Source organism: Hyla sarda, unplaced genomic scaffold (genome assembly GCF_029499605.1).
Source record: "Hyla sarda isolate aHylSar1 unplaced genomic scaffold, aHylSar1.hap1 scaffold_2075, whole genome shotgun sequence".
Lineage (NCBI taxonomy): Eukaryota > Metazoa > Chordata > Amphibia > Anura > Hylidae > Hyla > Hyla sarda.
The window spans coordinates 1,011-16,548 of NW_026608739.1; the positions used below are offsets into that span (position 1 = coordinate 1,011).

Here is a 15,538-nt window from a genome sequence, read left to right on the forward strand (position 1 = left end):
TGAGGAGCATCAGCACTGCTCTGCCTGAGCAGAACCATCACCGCCATAGGTTGTCAAATAACCCGGATTTAACCCACACAGGTAAGTCCAATGGGGTGCAGGCATGTCCTCTATGCTTACAGCTTCCCGTGGGTGTTGGTTTGATACCGTTTGGGGACAGCCAAGGAGGCATCTGCAGGCAACAAAGGTAGGTGTGTGCTTGTGTGTGTGTTTCCTATGCAGATCCTAAGCCCAGTGTCACATGCAAGTAGGAGGAGTAAGAAGGGTTCCTGGCAAATCCGGGTTATGGATTGCATTTAAAAAGGCCCCGTGGGAGTGCAATGGGCCCCTGTCTTGCTGCTTAGCAATAATGGTATGGGTTTAGGTTCTGCTGTGTGTACTGGTGGTTGACTGCCCCCCAGCCCAGAGTGTGCATGGAAAATTGTCTGGCAGCCTCCCTGACAGCAAGCAGTGATAGTGCCCATGAAGGGGACCTTGTTGGGCCCGCCCCTTTCACGGTTATCGCTTCTCGGCCTTTTGGCTAAGATCAAGTGTAGTATCTGTTCTTATCAGTTTAATATCTGATACGTCCCCTATCTGGGGACCATATATTAAATGGATTTTTGAGAACGGGGGCCGATTTCGAAGCTTGCTTCCGTCGCCCTATGCATTGACCCGATATGGCAGTATCTTCGGGTACAGTGCACCACCCCCTTACAGGGTTAAAAAGAAAGATTCCTACTTTCATTGCTACCTGCTTGCTGGCTAGCCAGCTAGCCAGCCCTGTGGGCCTTGCTGCTGCTGCAGCCAAAAAACAAAAGGTGGTGCTGCTGCTGCTTCTGCTGCTTCTGCTTCTGCTTGTGTCTGGCCCCTGTTGGAGCGTCCAGGCACAGGACTTCTGCTGCTGCTGACTAAATGGCCTCCTTAATTGGATCATTTGAGTAGCCAGCACACCTGTGCAGGTAGGGCATGACATGATAGGCAGCTGCCTTGATAGCGGGTGGGTGCTGAATGTTCCTAATTGACAAAATAAGATTAATGCTTATGAAGAAATATAAAATCTCATCCCTTCCCCAATATCGCGCCACACCCCTACCCCTTAATTCCCTGGTTGAACTTGATGGACATATGTCTTTTTTCGACCGTACTAACTATGTAACTATGTAACATAACATGGGGGGGGGGGTCTCCTGGCTGTTCACACAGGTGTGTCATTGCTGTACATTGACCATGCATTGCTTCTGTGGTATTGCAAAGGCAAAGACAAATGCTTCCAGCCATCCATTGCACTAATGGATTGGTCATCAGCTGGCTGTCTATGTCCCGCATCAATATAGACCAAAGTACAGAGGGTTAGGCTATGCTATTGTGCACCTACCTGATGCATCAGAAGGTGCGAGGCCCTTGCTAAATTCTGTGCACAGACTTTGAGATCTATGCTTTAGACTGTATCTAAACCTGCTCCAACATGGACTGACATTCTGGCCTACTTTCAGCCGATGCGACTTGTCTGTCGCTGAACAGTCGCTTTTTATGTATTCAGCACCTATGTATAATGTTGTAAAAATGCTCTAGAAGCTAAAGTCGCAGAAATGTCACACATATTTGGCCTGCAACTTTCTGTGCGACAAATTCAGACAGGAAAAATCAGTATAAATCCTTAGAAAATTATCCCCCAGTGTCTCCATCTGCTGGCGGTATTGAATAAGCATTGCTGCACTGATGGGGTATGCATTAGACGAAAAAAAAGAAGAAAAAGAAGAATAATACGCCCAGAAAAGAGGCGAAAAGGAGAAAAACGTAAAAAAACGTGAAAAAAAAGTAAGAGGAAGAGAAGGGAAAAAAAGGTGGAAATGGGTTTAAAAGTGATTTCGGCGGAGAAATATATATATATATATATATATATATATATATATATATATATGCGCACACACACACATAGATATAAACGTATTCTCCGTTGAGATATTGCAGCCGCTGCTGTGTCCAGGCCCAGGAGCCTTAGCACTGTGCTGTGATGTCACTCAATACCACTGACATCACTAGGTGTAAACAACATCTCTCCTTTGCTGTGTATGTGACTATGGAGCTGTTTGGTGATGTCGTCTATTACGGCCTTCATAGAAGCAACAGGAGATTGTTGCATCCATCTTGAACCCTCAGAACTACAGTGCTATGATGTCACTCACTTCCACAGGCCTTGCAGAGTGTAAACAACAACAACCCAGCTTTGTTGTGTATGTAACCATAGGGATTTGTGATGTCACCTAGAACCTTCACAGCAGCGACAGCTTTATGAGGAGCATCAGCACTGCTCTGCCTGAGCAGAACCATCACCGCCATAGGTTGTCAAATAACCCGGATTTAACCCACACAGGTAAGTCCAATGGGGTGCAGGCATGTCCTCTATGCTTACAGCTTCCCGTGGGTGTTGGTTTGATACCGTTTGGGGACAGCCAAGGAGGCATCTGCAGGCAACAAATGTAGGTGTGTGCTTGTGTGTGTGTTTCCTATGCAGATCCTAAGCCCAGTGTCACATGCAAGTAGGAGGAGTAAGAAGGGTTCCTGGCAAATCCGGGTTATGGATTGCATTTAAAAAGGCCCCGTGGGAGTGCAATGGGCCCCTGTCTTGCTGCTTAGCAATAATGGTATGGGTTTAGGTTCTGCTGTGTGTACTGGTGGTTGACTGCCCCCCAGCCCAGAGTGTGCATGGAAAATTGTCTGGCAGCCTCCCTGACAGCAAGCAGTGATAGTGCCCATGAAGGGGACCTTGTTGGGCCCGCCCCTTTCACGGTTATCGCTTCTCGGCCTTTTGGCTAAGATCAAGTGTAGTATCTGTTCTTATCAGTTTAATATCTGATACGTCCCCTATCTGGGGACCATATATTAAATGGATTTTTGAGAACGGGGGCCGATTTCGAAGCTTGCTTCCGTCGCCCTATGCATTGACCCGATATGGCAGTATCTTCGGGTACAGTGCACCACCCCCTTACAGGGTTAAAAAGAAAGATTCCTACTTTCATTGCTACCTGCTTGCTGGCTAGCCAGCTAGCCAGCCCTGTGGGCCTTGCTGCTGCTGCAGCCAAAAAACAAAAGGTGGTGCTGCTGCTGCTTCTGCTGCTTCTGCTTCTGCTTGTGTCTGGCCCCTGTTGGAGCGTCCAGGCACAGGACTTCTGCTGCTGCTGACTAAATGGCCTCCTTAATTGGATCATTTGAGTAGCCAGCACACCTGTGCAGGTAGGGCATGACATGATAGGCAGCTGCCTTGATAGCGGGTGGGTGCTGAATGTTCCTAATTGACAAAATAAGATTAATGCTTATGAAGAAATATAAAATCTCATCCCTTCCCCAATATCGCGCCACACCCCTACCCCTTAATTCCCTGGTTGAACTTGATGGACATATGTCTTTTTTCGACCGTACTAACTATGTAACTATGTAACATAACATGGGGGGGGTCTCCTGGCTGTTCACACAGGTGTGTCATTGCTGTACATTGACCATGCATTGCTTCTGTGGTATTGCAAAGGCAAAGACAAATGCTTCCAGCCATCCATTGCACTAATGGATTGGTCATCAGCTGGCTGTCTATGTCCCGCATCAATATAGACCAAAGTACAGAGGGTTAGGCTATGCTATTGTGCACCTACCTGATGCATCAGAAGGTGCGAGGCCCTTGCTAAATTCTGTGCACAGACTTTGAGATCTATGCTTTAGACTGTATCTAAACCTGCTCCAACATGGACTGACATTCTGGCCTACTTTCAGCCGATGCGACTTGTCTGTCGCTGAACAGTCGCTTTTTATGTATTCAGCACCTATGTATAATGTTGTAAAAATGCTCTAGAAGCTAAAGTCGCAGAAATGTCACACATATTTGGCCTGCAACTTTCTGTGCGACAAATTCAGACAGGAAAAATCAGTATAAATCCTTAGAAAATTATCCCCCAGTGTCTCCATCTGCTGGCGGTATTGAATAAGCATTGCTGCACTGATGGGGTATGCATTAGACGAAAAAAAAGAAGAAAAAGAAGAATAATACGCCCAGAAAAGAGGCGAAAAGGAGAAAAACGTAAAAAAACGTGAAAAAAAAGTAAGAGGAAGAGAAGGGAAAAAAAGGTGGAAATGGGTTTAAAAGTGATTTCGGCGGAGAAATATATATATATATATATATATATATATATATATATATATATATATATATATATATATATGCGCACACACACACATAGATATAAACGTATTCTCCGTTGAGATATTGCAGCCGCTGCTGTGTCCAGGCCCAGGAGCCTTAGCACTGTGCTGTGATGTCACTCAATACCACTGACATCACTAGGTGTAAACAACATCTCTCCTTTGCTGTGTATGTGACTATGGAGCTGTTTGGTGATGTCGTCTATTATGGCCTTCATAGAAGCAACAGGAGATTGTTGCATCCATCTTGAACCCTCAGAACTACAGTGCTATGATGTCACTCACTTCCACAGGCCTTGCAGAGTGTAAACAACAACAACCCAGCTTTGTTGTGTATGTAACCATAGGGATTTGTGATGTCACCTAGAACCTTCACAGCAGCGACAGCTTTATGAGGAGCATCAGCACTGCTCTGCCTGAGCAGAACCATCACCGCCATAGGTTGTCAAATAACCCGGATTTAACCCACACAGGTAAGTCCAATGGGGTGCAGGCATGTCCTCTATGCTTACAGCTTCCCGTGGGTGTTGGTTTGATACCGTTTGGGGACAGCCAAGGAGGCATCTGCAGGCAACAAAGGTAGGTGTGTGCTTGTGTGTGTGTTTCCTATGCAGATCCTAAGCCCAGTGTCACATGCAAGTAGGAGGAGTAAGAAGGGTTCCTGGCAAATCCGGGTTATGGATTGCATTTAAAAAGGCCCCGTGGGAGTGCAATGGGCCCCTGTCTTGCTGCTTAGCAATAATGGTATGGGTTTAGGTTCTGCTGTGTGTACTGGTGGTTGACTGCCCCCCAGCCCAGAGTGTGCATGGAAAATTGTCTGGCAGCCTCCCTGACAGCAAGCAGTGATAGTGCCCATGAAGGGGACCTTGTTGGGCCCGCCCCTTTCACGGTTATCGCTTCTCGGCCTTTTGGCTAAGATCAAGTGTAGTATCTGTTCTTATCAGTTTAATATCTGATACGTCCCCTATCTGGGGACCATATATTAAATGGATTTTTGAGAACGGGGGCCGATTTCGAAGCTTGCTTCCGTCGCCCTATGCATTGACCCGATATGGCAGTATCTTCGGGTACAGTGCACCACCCCCTTACAGGGTTAAAAAGAAAGATTCCTACTTTCATTGCTACCTGCTTGCTGGCTAGCCAGCTAGCCAGCCCTGTGCGCCTTGCTGCTGCTGCTGCTGCAGCCAAAAAACAAAAGGTGGTGCTGCTGCTGCTTCTGCTGCTTCTGCTTCTGCTTGTGTCTGGCCCCTGTTGGAGCGTCCAGGCACAGGACTTCTGCTGCTGCTGACTAAATGGCCTCCTTAATTGGATCATTTGAGTAGCCAGCACACCTGTGCAGGTAGGGCATGACATGATAGGCAGCTGCCTTGATAGCGGGTGGGTGCTGAATGTTCCTAATTGACAAAATAAGATTAATGCTTATGAAGAAATATAAAATCTCATCCCTTCCCCAATATCGCGCCACACCCCTACCCCTTAATTCCCTGGTTGAACTTGATGGACATATGTCTTTTTTCGACCGTACTAACTTTGTAACTATGTAACATAACATGGGGGGGGGGGGGGGGGGGTCTCCTGGCTGTTCACACAGGTGTGTCATTGCTGTACATTGACCATGCATTGCTTCTGTGGTATTGCAAAGGCAAAGACAAATGCTTCCAGCCATCCATTGCACTAATGGATTGGTCATCAGCTGGCTGTCTATGTCCCGCATCAATATAGACCAAAGTACAGAGGGTTAGGCTATGCTATTGTGCACCTACCTGATGCATCAGAAGGTGCGAGGCCCTTGCTAAATTCTGTGCACAGACTTTGAGATCTATGCTTTAGACTGTATCTAAACCTGCTCCAACATGGACTGACATTCTGGCCTACTTTCAGCCGATGCGACTTGTCTGTCGCTGAACAGTCGCTTTTTATGTATTCAGCACCTATGTATAATGTTGTAAAAATGCTCTAGAAGCTAAAGTCGCAGAAATGTCACACATATTTGGCCTGCAACTTTCTGTGCGACAAATTCAGACAGGAAAAATCAGTATAAATCCTTAGAAAATTATCCCCCAGTGTCTCCATCTGCTGGCGGTATTGAATAAGCATTGCTGCACTGATGGGGTATGCATTAGACGAAAAAAAAGAAGAAAAAGAAGAATAATACGCCCAGAAAAGAGGCGAAAAGGAGAAAAACGTAAAAAAAACGTGAAAAAAAAGTAAGAGGAAGAGAAGGGAAAAAAAGGTGGAAATGGGTTTAAAAGTGATTTCGGCGGAGAAATATATATATATATATATATATATATATATATATATATATATATGCGCACACACACACATAGATATAAACGTATTCTCCGTTGAGATATTGCAGCCGCTGCTGTGTCCAGGCCCAGGAGCCTTAGCACTGTGCTGTGATGTCACTCAATACCACTGACATCACTAGGTGTAAACAACATCTCTCCTTTGCTGTGTATGTGACTATGGAGCTGTTTGGTGATGTCGTCTATTACGGCCTTCATAGAAGCAACAGGAGATTGTTGCATCCATCTTGAACCCTCAGAACTACAGTGCTATGATGTCACTCACTTCCACAGGCCTTGCAGAGTGTAAACAACAACAACCCAGCTTTGTTGTGTATGTAACCATAGGGATTTGTGATGTCACCTAGAACCTTCACAGCAGCGACAGCTTTATGAGGAGCATCAGCACTGCTCTGCCTGAGCAGAACCATCACCGCCATAGGTTGTCAAATAACCCGGATTTAACCCACACAGGTAAGTCCAATGGGGTGCAGGCATGTCCTCTATGCTTACAGCTTCCCGTGGGTGTTGGTTTGATACCGTTTGGGGACAGCCAAGGAGGCATCTGCAGGCAACAAAGGTAGGTGTGTGCTTGTGTGTGTGTTTCCTATGCAGATCCTAAGCCCAGTGTCACATGCAAGTAGGAGGAGTAAGAAGGGTTCCTGGCAAATCCGGGTTATGGATTGCATTTAAAAAGGCCCCGTGGGAGTGCAATGGGCCCCTGTCTTGCTGCTTAGCAATAATGGTATGGGTTTAGGTTCTGCTGTGTGTACTGGTGGTTGACTGCCCCCCAGCCCAGAGTGTGCATGGAAAATTGTCTGGCAGCCTCCCTGACAGCAAGCAGTGATAGTGCCCATGAAGGGGACCTTGTTGGGCCCGCCCCTTTCACGGTTATCGCTTCTCGGCCTTTTGGCTAAGATCAAGTGTAGTATCTGTTCTTATCAGTTATAAGTTATACTTACCTGGCAGGGGAGATACCATGATCGCTACGGTCTGAAGAACTCCAAGCATTGTGGTAGAGATTTTGCGTAGTACGATTGCAGTACTTTTCGTTCTTATTAGAACCGCATTTCTCTAGAGCATACCACCTGAAGATCGTCTCCTGCCTGCCTCGGAACATCTGAAGAAGGAGAAGATCTTGAAGACTGCAGCTCTTGAAGAAGCCGACGAAGAACCTGGAAGAAGGGAATCGGCGGTGAATTCCGGAACAGCGGCGAAGAGGAAGGCGGCGCAGAACCTTTTCGAAGAAACTCGCTGCCTCTGGAGAAGGATTTGCATAGCTCCTCCCACCGGGACCGGATCTGCATAGCTCCTCCCACCCGGGAAAGAAGACTTTGCGAAGCCTCTCTCCACAAGCAAGCAAGGAAGCGGAAAAGAGCCTGCTGGAAGAAGCCATGGCCTCAACCAGCAAGTCCATCGAGGAGGCTGCAGGGCAAGGCCTGGAGGTCCAGCCCCAACCACAGCAAGCTTCAACCTCCACCACGGCAAGGCAGAAGGGCGGCAGAATTCCTAACCTGGAAGCTCCAACCCTGGAGCCCTGGATGAGGCAGACTGTTGCCTTGAAGCTCAAGCCCGTGGACGGAAGGGTGCCGGACATGTCCCACGACGTGTTCTGCAAGAAGATGCTGGCGGATCAAGGCTTCCCCACGGCTGACACCCTGGGAATAGCAACCTTCTTTTCGGGAATCTTCTACATCACCTTTGCCACCATTGGGACCTGTAGAAGATACTGGGAGGTGGTGAAAGCGGCGAGTCCCGAATCCCCTTTCTCTCGCTTTGTGGGCAACTGCCTTATTCAAAGAGAGGAGAGGCGGGTGACGGTCTCAATGCGGAACCCACACACCCCAGGCACGGACATCTCGACCTTCCTGAAGCGCTTCTGCACCGTGGTGAGGGAGCCCACCCGCATCCTGAACTCACTCGGATACTGGACCTGCAAGTGGTCTGTGGTCGTCAGACTCAACAAGAACCCTGCTTCTCCAGACGGACTACAGCACCTGCCAACGACATTTTCCTTGGGCAACTCCACAGGACTTATCTTCTACCCGGACATGCCGCAGACCTGCAGGAGATGTGGCAAGATGGGCCACGAGGGCAAGGACTGTACGGAGGATGCCTGCAGGTATTGCCGTGTGACAGGTCACACGACCAAGGACTGCCCCAAGAGCAAGACCTGCAACCTCTGCGGACTGGCAGCCCACAGCTACAAGGACTGCCCCCAGAGGGAGAGAACATGGGCATCTGTGGCAGCGAGAGCACCGAAGCCAGCCCCAGCTCCGGAGCCAACACCACGGACGGCCAAGCCGACCAAGGAGGGTAAGAAGGCGAAAGCCACCACCCCTGCCCCGTCCCGCCCCTCCCCTGCCCCTCCCGCCCCATCCCCTGCCCCTCCCGCCCCATCCCCTGCCCCTCCCGCCCCACCTCCTGCCCCATCCCGCCCCACCCCTGCCCCATCCCGCCCCACCCCTGCCCCATCCCGTCCCACCCCTGCCCCATCCCGTCCCACCCCTGCCCCTCCTGCCCCATCCCGTCCCACCCCTGCCCCATCCCGTCCCACCCCTGCCCCATCCCGTCCCACCCCTGCCCCATCCCGCCCCACCCCTGCCCCATCCCGCCCCACCCCTGCCCCATCCCGCCCCACCCCTGCCCCCCGTACCCCACCCCGGCCCACCCCTGCCCCGTCCTCCCCTGCCCGGCCCACCCCTGCCCCGTCCTCCCCTGCCCCGTCCTCCCCTGCCCGGGAACTCTCTCCTGCCCCCCGCCCCACCCAGCCTCCTTTCTCTCCTGGCCCAGCAGCACCTAACCCCCCTCCAGCTGCTGGTGCCCGCCCTTCGGAGGACTTTCCTGTGCTTCCTCCCCCAGGTACCATACAGAGGAAGAGGAAAGGAAGGGACAACGTATCAGAAGAGTCCCACAAAAGAAAGATAATCGAGACCTGCGAGACCCCTCAAGCTTCAGATGAGGAGGAGGAGATGGAGCAGGTCTGCGAGAGCCTTGAAGCTTCAGAAGGAGAGGAGGTGATGGAGCAGGCCCAAGTGGAGCAGGTCCAGGCAGAGCCAGTCCAAGCTCAATCTATGGAGGAGCTGCTGCAGGACCCAGAGGTTAAGAAAATCCTGGACACTCCGTCCAACACGGTCTACGACGAGTTCTTGGAAGGGCGCTACGAGAAGCCACACGAGCCGACAGGCGCCAGAGAAGAGGACCCGTCCGACCAGACTGGTAACTAGTATCAGAACTAACCTCTCTTTTTATTCCCATGGCTGATCTTAACATCTTCTGCATTAATGTGAGGAGTATTAGAGCTTGGTTTAGATTTCAGACTGTTCTTACGTTCTTAGATTCCCAGAGGTGTGATGTTTACATGTTGCAGGAATGTGCTTTGTCTGCTTCTAGGTCTTACAACCATCTGGCCAGGCAGTGGCCTCACGGCCCTTCCTACTGGTCTGGTGGGGGCGACAATAGGTCTGCGGGGGTGGCCATCCTGATCAGGGGAGGTAACTTTGCACTTGATTCCGTCCGGGAGCTCGTCTGTGGCAGACTTCTTGTCGCAGACGGTTCCTGGGCGGGTGAGCCCGTGCGGCTCATCAACGTGTATGCCTCCCCTGAGAGGGATGTCCGACTGGAGGTTCTCCAGGCCCTGCGGGCTGAACTCGCCACCACTAGGGCAGTAGTGTTGGGTGGTGACTTCAACTGCCCCATTGAGGTGGACGGGCGCAGTTCTGGCACATCCGCCAACCTGGACGTGACGTCTAAACTGCTGATTGAGATGGTGACGGAGGCATCCTTGCAGGACGTTGTCGGGTCCATCGGGAACGGCTCCGTAAACTATACGTGGAGCCGCCCCGATGGCTCGCTCCGTTCTCGGATAGACTTCATCTTCACTTCGAGAGCAGTCAGAAAGGTGTCGTACTCTATGGTCCCCTGCTTCTTCTCTGACCACAGGGCCATTCGATTCCGGGGGACTCTGGGCCATGGATTCCCACCTGGCCCGGGCTCCTGGAAGTTGAATTGTGCCCTGTTGGAGCAGAGGGAGGTCATGGAGGAACTTAGGGATGCTTACCTTGTATGGCGAAATGACAAATGTCTGTTCAAGTGCATCAGCGATTGGTGGGAATATGTTAAAGTCGAATTCCGTTGTTTCTTTCAGGCAAAAGGCAGACAACAGGCGTGTGCGAAGAAGTGGGACTTGAGGAAACTGCAGCGCGAGCTGCGGTCCCTGCAGGACCTGCTCCAGTGTGGCTGGGACGTCAGGGAGGAGCTGGAGGAGACCAAAAAGAGCTTGAAAAGGCACTTTGAGGAGGAATCCAAGCGAATCGTCTTTCGTTCCAAGGTGGAGAACCTGGAGAAGGGTGAGAAATGTAACTCTTTCTTTTTCAGGAAGCTCCATGCCGGCCACACGCCCCTGACTGAGCTACGAGATGAGACCGGACACATGAGGAGCGGCAAGGAGGAAGTGATGGGGGTCATCCACGACTTCTACAGCAACCTCTACGCCCCCAAGTCATCCGACCCCGAAGCCGCCGAGAGGTTCCTGTCAGGTGTCACTAACGTTGTTGATCCCGCAGGTGCGGCGGCTATGGACGATCCCTTGACGGTGGGGGAGCTGCTCTCTGCCGCTAAATCCTTTAAGCCCGGCAGGACCCCGGGCAGTGACGGTCTCCCGGCCGAGCTCTACGTAGCGCTGGGTGACCTGATCTGTCCGGACCTGTTGGAGGTGTACGAGGAGATGGTGGTGGGGGGCAGAATGCCTCCGTCGTTGAGGGAAGGGATGATCACGATCTTGTATAAGCGGAAGGGGGAGAGATGTGACCTGAAAAACTGGCGTCCCATCTCTCTCCTGAACGTGGACTACAAGATCCTCGCCAAGGTGCTGGCCAACAGGCTGAAACCTGTCATGGGGCAGATCGTCCATCCGGACCAGACCTGCAGCATTCCTGGCCGCAGGATTGCCGACAGCCTTGCCCTTGTGAGAGACACGGTCCATTACATCCAGGACCGCGGGGGCCGCGCCGCCCTGGTCAGCTTAGATCAGGAGAAGGCGTTCGACCGTGTCTCCCACGCATTCATGGACAGGGTTTTGCGCAGGCTGGGTCTGGGGAAGATGTTTTGCTCTTTTGTTAACGTTATGTATTTTGACATTTACAGCACGGTGTTGGTGAACGGCTGGAAGACTGACCCCTTTCCTATTCTTTCAGGGGTTAGACAAGGCTGCCCTCTTTCACCTCTCCTTTTTGTTTGTGTTATAGAGCTCTTCGCTGAGACTATCCGGCAGAATGGAGAGATCAGAGGGATCACCGCACCAGGACCAGATCGCCACGAGGTCAAGTGCTCGCTCTACATGGACGACGTGACCGTCTTCTGTGATGACCAGCGTTCGGTGACTGCACTCGTCCAGACCTGCGAGGACTTCGGCAGAGCTTCGGGGGCAAAAGTCAACTGCGGGAAGTCGGAGGCCATGCTCTTCGGGGAGTGGCACCTGGCTTCTTCCGCCCCCTTCCCCTTTACTATTAAGCCGGACTTCATTCAAATTCTTGGAGTCTGGTTCGGGAAGGAAGGAGCGGCCCTTAAGTCTTGGCAAGACCGACTAGGAAGGATAAACTCGAAGATCGGACTGTGGAGCTCCAGAAAGCTCACGATGGAAGGCAAGGCACTTGTCCTGCGGAGTGAAGTTTTGCCTGTGCTCCAATATACCGCACAGGCCTGGCCTCCCCATACCACCGTTTGCAAGGCCATCACCCGGACAGTGTTTGGCTTCGTCTGGGGCAAAATGGACAGAGTCAAGAGGACCGTGATGTACAAGGAACCCCGCAAGGGTGGGAAGGGAATACCCGACATCCCCGCTCTGCTGAGGGCCTCCTTTGCATGTGTCACGGTGCAGCGGACTCTTGTAGAAAAGACTGGCTCAGCGGGCAGGTCCATGTCTCGCTTGCTTCTCATGCCCCTCTGGAGACAGCTGGGCTGGGACAAGTGGGACAGCTCCATCCCTTACAACTGGAACACTCCCTGGTTCTATGGGGATGTTGTCCGGTTTGTGAGGGAACACCAGCTGGAAGGACTGAAACCAGACCTATGGAAGCCAAAGACAATCCACAAGCTCATCCGAGCTAAGGACTCGACCGAGCTGGTTCCGGGACTCCCCGCAGCCACTGCAGAGACAGTTTGGAACAATGTGGCCTCAAAGCGGCTTACCAATGGACACAAGGACTTGTCGTGGATGGCCGTCATGGGAGGTCTCTCTCTCAGGTCATTCATGCATGCCCGCAACCTGTGCAAGACCCGGTACTGCCCCCGTTGCCCCTACGTGGAGGAAACATCTTTCCACGTGTTTTGGCAGTGCCCCTTTGCACAGGGTCTGTTGGACGCCCTAGAACAGGAACTCAGAGACTCAGTGCCCAGGAGCTGCCTATCGTACCATTCGGTGCTTTATGGCCTGTTCCCTGGGACCCACGACGTGGAGGCCATCCAGGAGGCCTGGCGCCTTATGAACTGTTTTAAGGACGCAGTGTGGCTTGCCAGGAACCGCCTCGTGATCAACAGGGAAAACATGTCCGTCCGGGACTGCCGCAGGTTCATCAAGAACCTGCTTAGAGACTATTCCATCTTGGACAGCTCGGCCGTTGATGAGGAAGAAGAGGAGTGAAGACCCCTCTCCTTCTCCCATGTCTCCCTGAAGATACAGCCCAACAGTTTGGCCCTGTGATCCGCCCCCTCCCTACCCCCACATAGTCGCCCACACCCCTACCCCGATCACAGATTGTATTATTTGGTTTTTGTTTGATCTCTTGTGCCTTTATATTGCAGGATTGAGCTGAATGTTAGAGTAGCATGGTGTGCGATGTATAGCTTAGGGAACCTTTGCTGTGTATTGTACTATCATGCTTTGTGTGACTGTAATTTATTGTACGACTTGTAATGACTGAACGGAAAATAAAGCTCTTTCAATCAAAAAAAATCTGTTCTTATCAGTTTAATATCTGATACGTCCCCTATCTGGGGACCATATATTAAATGGATTTTTGAGAACGGGGGCCGATTTCGAAGCTTGCTTCCGTCGCCCTATGCATTGACCCGATATGGCAGTATCTTCGGGTACAGTGCACCACCCCCTTACAGGGTTAAAAAGAAAGATTCCTACTTTCATTGCTACCTGCTTGCTGGCTAGCCAGCTAGCCAGCCCTGTGGGCCTTGCTGCTGCTGCAGCCAAAAAACAAAAGGTGGTGCTGCTGCTGCTTCTGCTGCTTCTGCTTCTGCTTGTGTCTGGCCCCTGTTGGAGCGTCCAGGCACAGGACTTCTGCTGCTGCTGACTAAATGGCCTCCTTAATTGGATCATTTGAGTAGCCAGCACACCTGTGCAGGTAGGGCATGACATGATAGGCAGCTGCCTTGATAGCGGGTGGGTGCTGAATGTTCCTAATTGACAAAATAAGATTAATGCTTATGAAGAAATATAAAATCTCATCCCTTCCCCAATATCGCGCCACACCCCTACCCCTTAATTCCCTGGTTGAACTTGATGGACATATGTCTTTTTTCGACCGTACTAACTATGTAACTATGTAACATAACATGGGGGGGGGGGGGGGGGTCTCCTGGCTGTTCACACAGGTGTGTCATTGCTGTACATTGACCATGCATTGCTTCTGTGGTATTGCAAAGGCAAAGACAAATGCTTCCAGCCATCCATTGCACTAATGGATTGGTCATCAGCTGGCTGTCTATGTCCCGCATCAATATAGACCAAAGTACAGAGGGTTAGGCTATGCTATTGTGCACCTACCTGATGCATCAGAAGGTGCGAGGCCCTTGCTAAATTCTGTGCACAGACTTTGAGATCTATGCTTTAGACTGTATCTAAACCTGCTCCAACATGGACTGACATTCTGGCCTACTTTCAGCCGATACGACTTGTCTGTCGCTGAACAGTCGCTTTTTATGTATTCAGCACCTATGTATAATGTTGTAAAAATGCTCTAGAAGCTAAAGTCGCAGAAATGTCACACATATTTGGCCTGCAACTTTCTGTGCGACAAATTCAGACAGGAAAAAATCAGTATAAATCCTTAGAAAATTATCCCCCAGTGTCTCCATCTGCTGGCGGTATTGAATAAGCATTGCTGCACTGATGGGGTATGCATTAGACGAAAAAAAAAGAAGAAAAAGAAGAATAATACGCCCAGAAAAGAGGCGAAAAGGAGAAAAACGTAAAAAAACGTGAAAAAAAAGTAAGAGGAAGAGAAGGGAAAAAAAGGTGGAAATGGGTTTAAAAGTGATTTCGGCGGAGAAATATATATATATATATATATATATATATATATATATATATATATATATATATATATATATATATATATATGCGCACACACACACATAGATATAAACGTATTCTCCGTTGAGATATTGCAGCCGCTGCTGTGTCCAGGCCCAGGAGCCTTAGCACTGTGCTGTGATGTCACTCAATACCACTGACATCACTAGGTGTAAACAACATCTCTCCTTTGCTGTGTATGTGACTATGGAGCTGTTTGGTGATGTCGTCTATTACGGCCTTCATAGAAGCAACAGGAGATTGTTGCATCCATCTTGAACCCTCAGAACTACAGTGCTATGATGTCACTCACTTCCACAGGCCTTGCAGAGTGTAAACAACAACAACCCAGCTTTGTTGTGTATGTAATAGGGATTTGTGATGTCACCTAGAACCTTCACAGCAGCGACAGCTTTATGAGGAGCATCAGCACTGCTCTGCCTGAGCAGAACCATCACCGCCATAGGTTGTCAAATAACCCGGATTTAACCCACACAGGTAAGTCCAATGGGGTGCAGGCATGTCCTCTATGCTTACAGCTTCCCGTGGGTGTTGGTTTGATACCGTTTGGGGACAGCCAAGGAGGCATCTGCAGGCAACAAAGGTAGGTGTGTGCTTGTGTGTGTGTTTCCTATGCAGATCCTAAGCCCAGTGTCACATGCAAGTAGGAGGAGTAAGAAGGGTTCCTGGCAAATCCGGGTTATGGATTGCATTTAAAAAGGCCCCGTGGGAGTGCAATGGGCCCCTGTCTTGCTGCTTAGCAATAATG

At 50.4% G+C, this 15,538-nt stretch overlaps 3 non-coding genes and 2 pseudogenes across 3 annotated transcripts; all 5 read left to right on the forward strand.

Moving 5' to 3' along the window:
* The first annotated feature begins 500 nt into the window (after nucleotides 1–500).
* Nucleotides 501–691, forward strand: LOC130318811 (U2 spliceosomal RNA). Its single transcript, XR_008865264.1, has one exon. It is a non-coding gene; the product is annotated as a U2 spliceosomal RNA (small nuclear RNA).
* A 2,084-nt stretch (nucleotides 692–2,775) lies between these two features.
* Nucleotides 2,776–2,966, forward strand: LOC130318823 (U2 spliceosomal RNA). Its single transcript, XR_008865274.1, has one exon. It is a non-coding gene; the product is annotated as a U2 spliceosomal RNA (small nuclear RNA).
* Nucleotides 2,967–5,065: 2,099 nt separating this feature from the next.
* Nucleotides 5,066–5,256, forward strand: LOC130318832 (U2 spliceosomal RNA). The gene has a single exon (XR_008865276.1). It is a non-coding gene; the product is annotated as a U2 spliceosomal RNA (small nuclear RNA).
* Nucleotides 5,257–7,357: 2,101 nt separating this feature from the next.
* LOC130318828 (U2 spliceosomal RNA) lies at nucleotides 7,358–7,534 on the forward strand (annotated as a pseudogene).
* Nucleotides 7,535–13,393: 5,859 nt separating this feature from the next.
* On the forward strand, nucleotides 13,394–13,569 carry LOC130318824 (U2 spliceosomal RNA; annotated as a pseudogene).
* The last annotated feature ends 1,969 nt before the right edge of the window (nucleotides 13,570–15,538 follow it).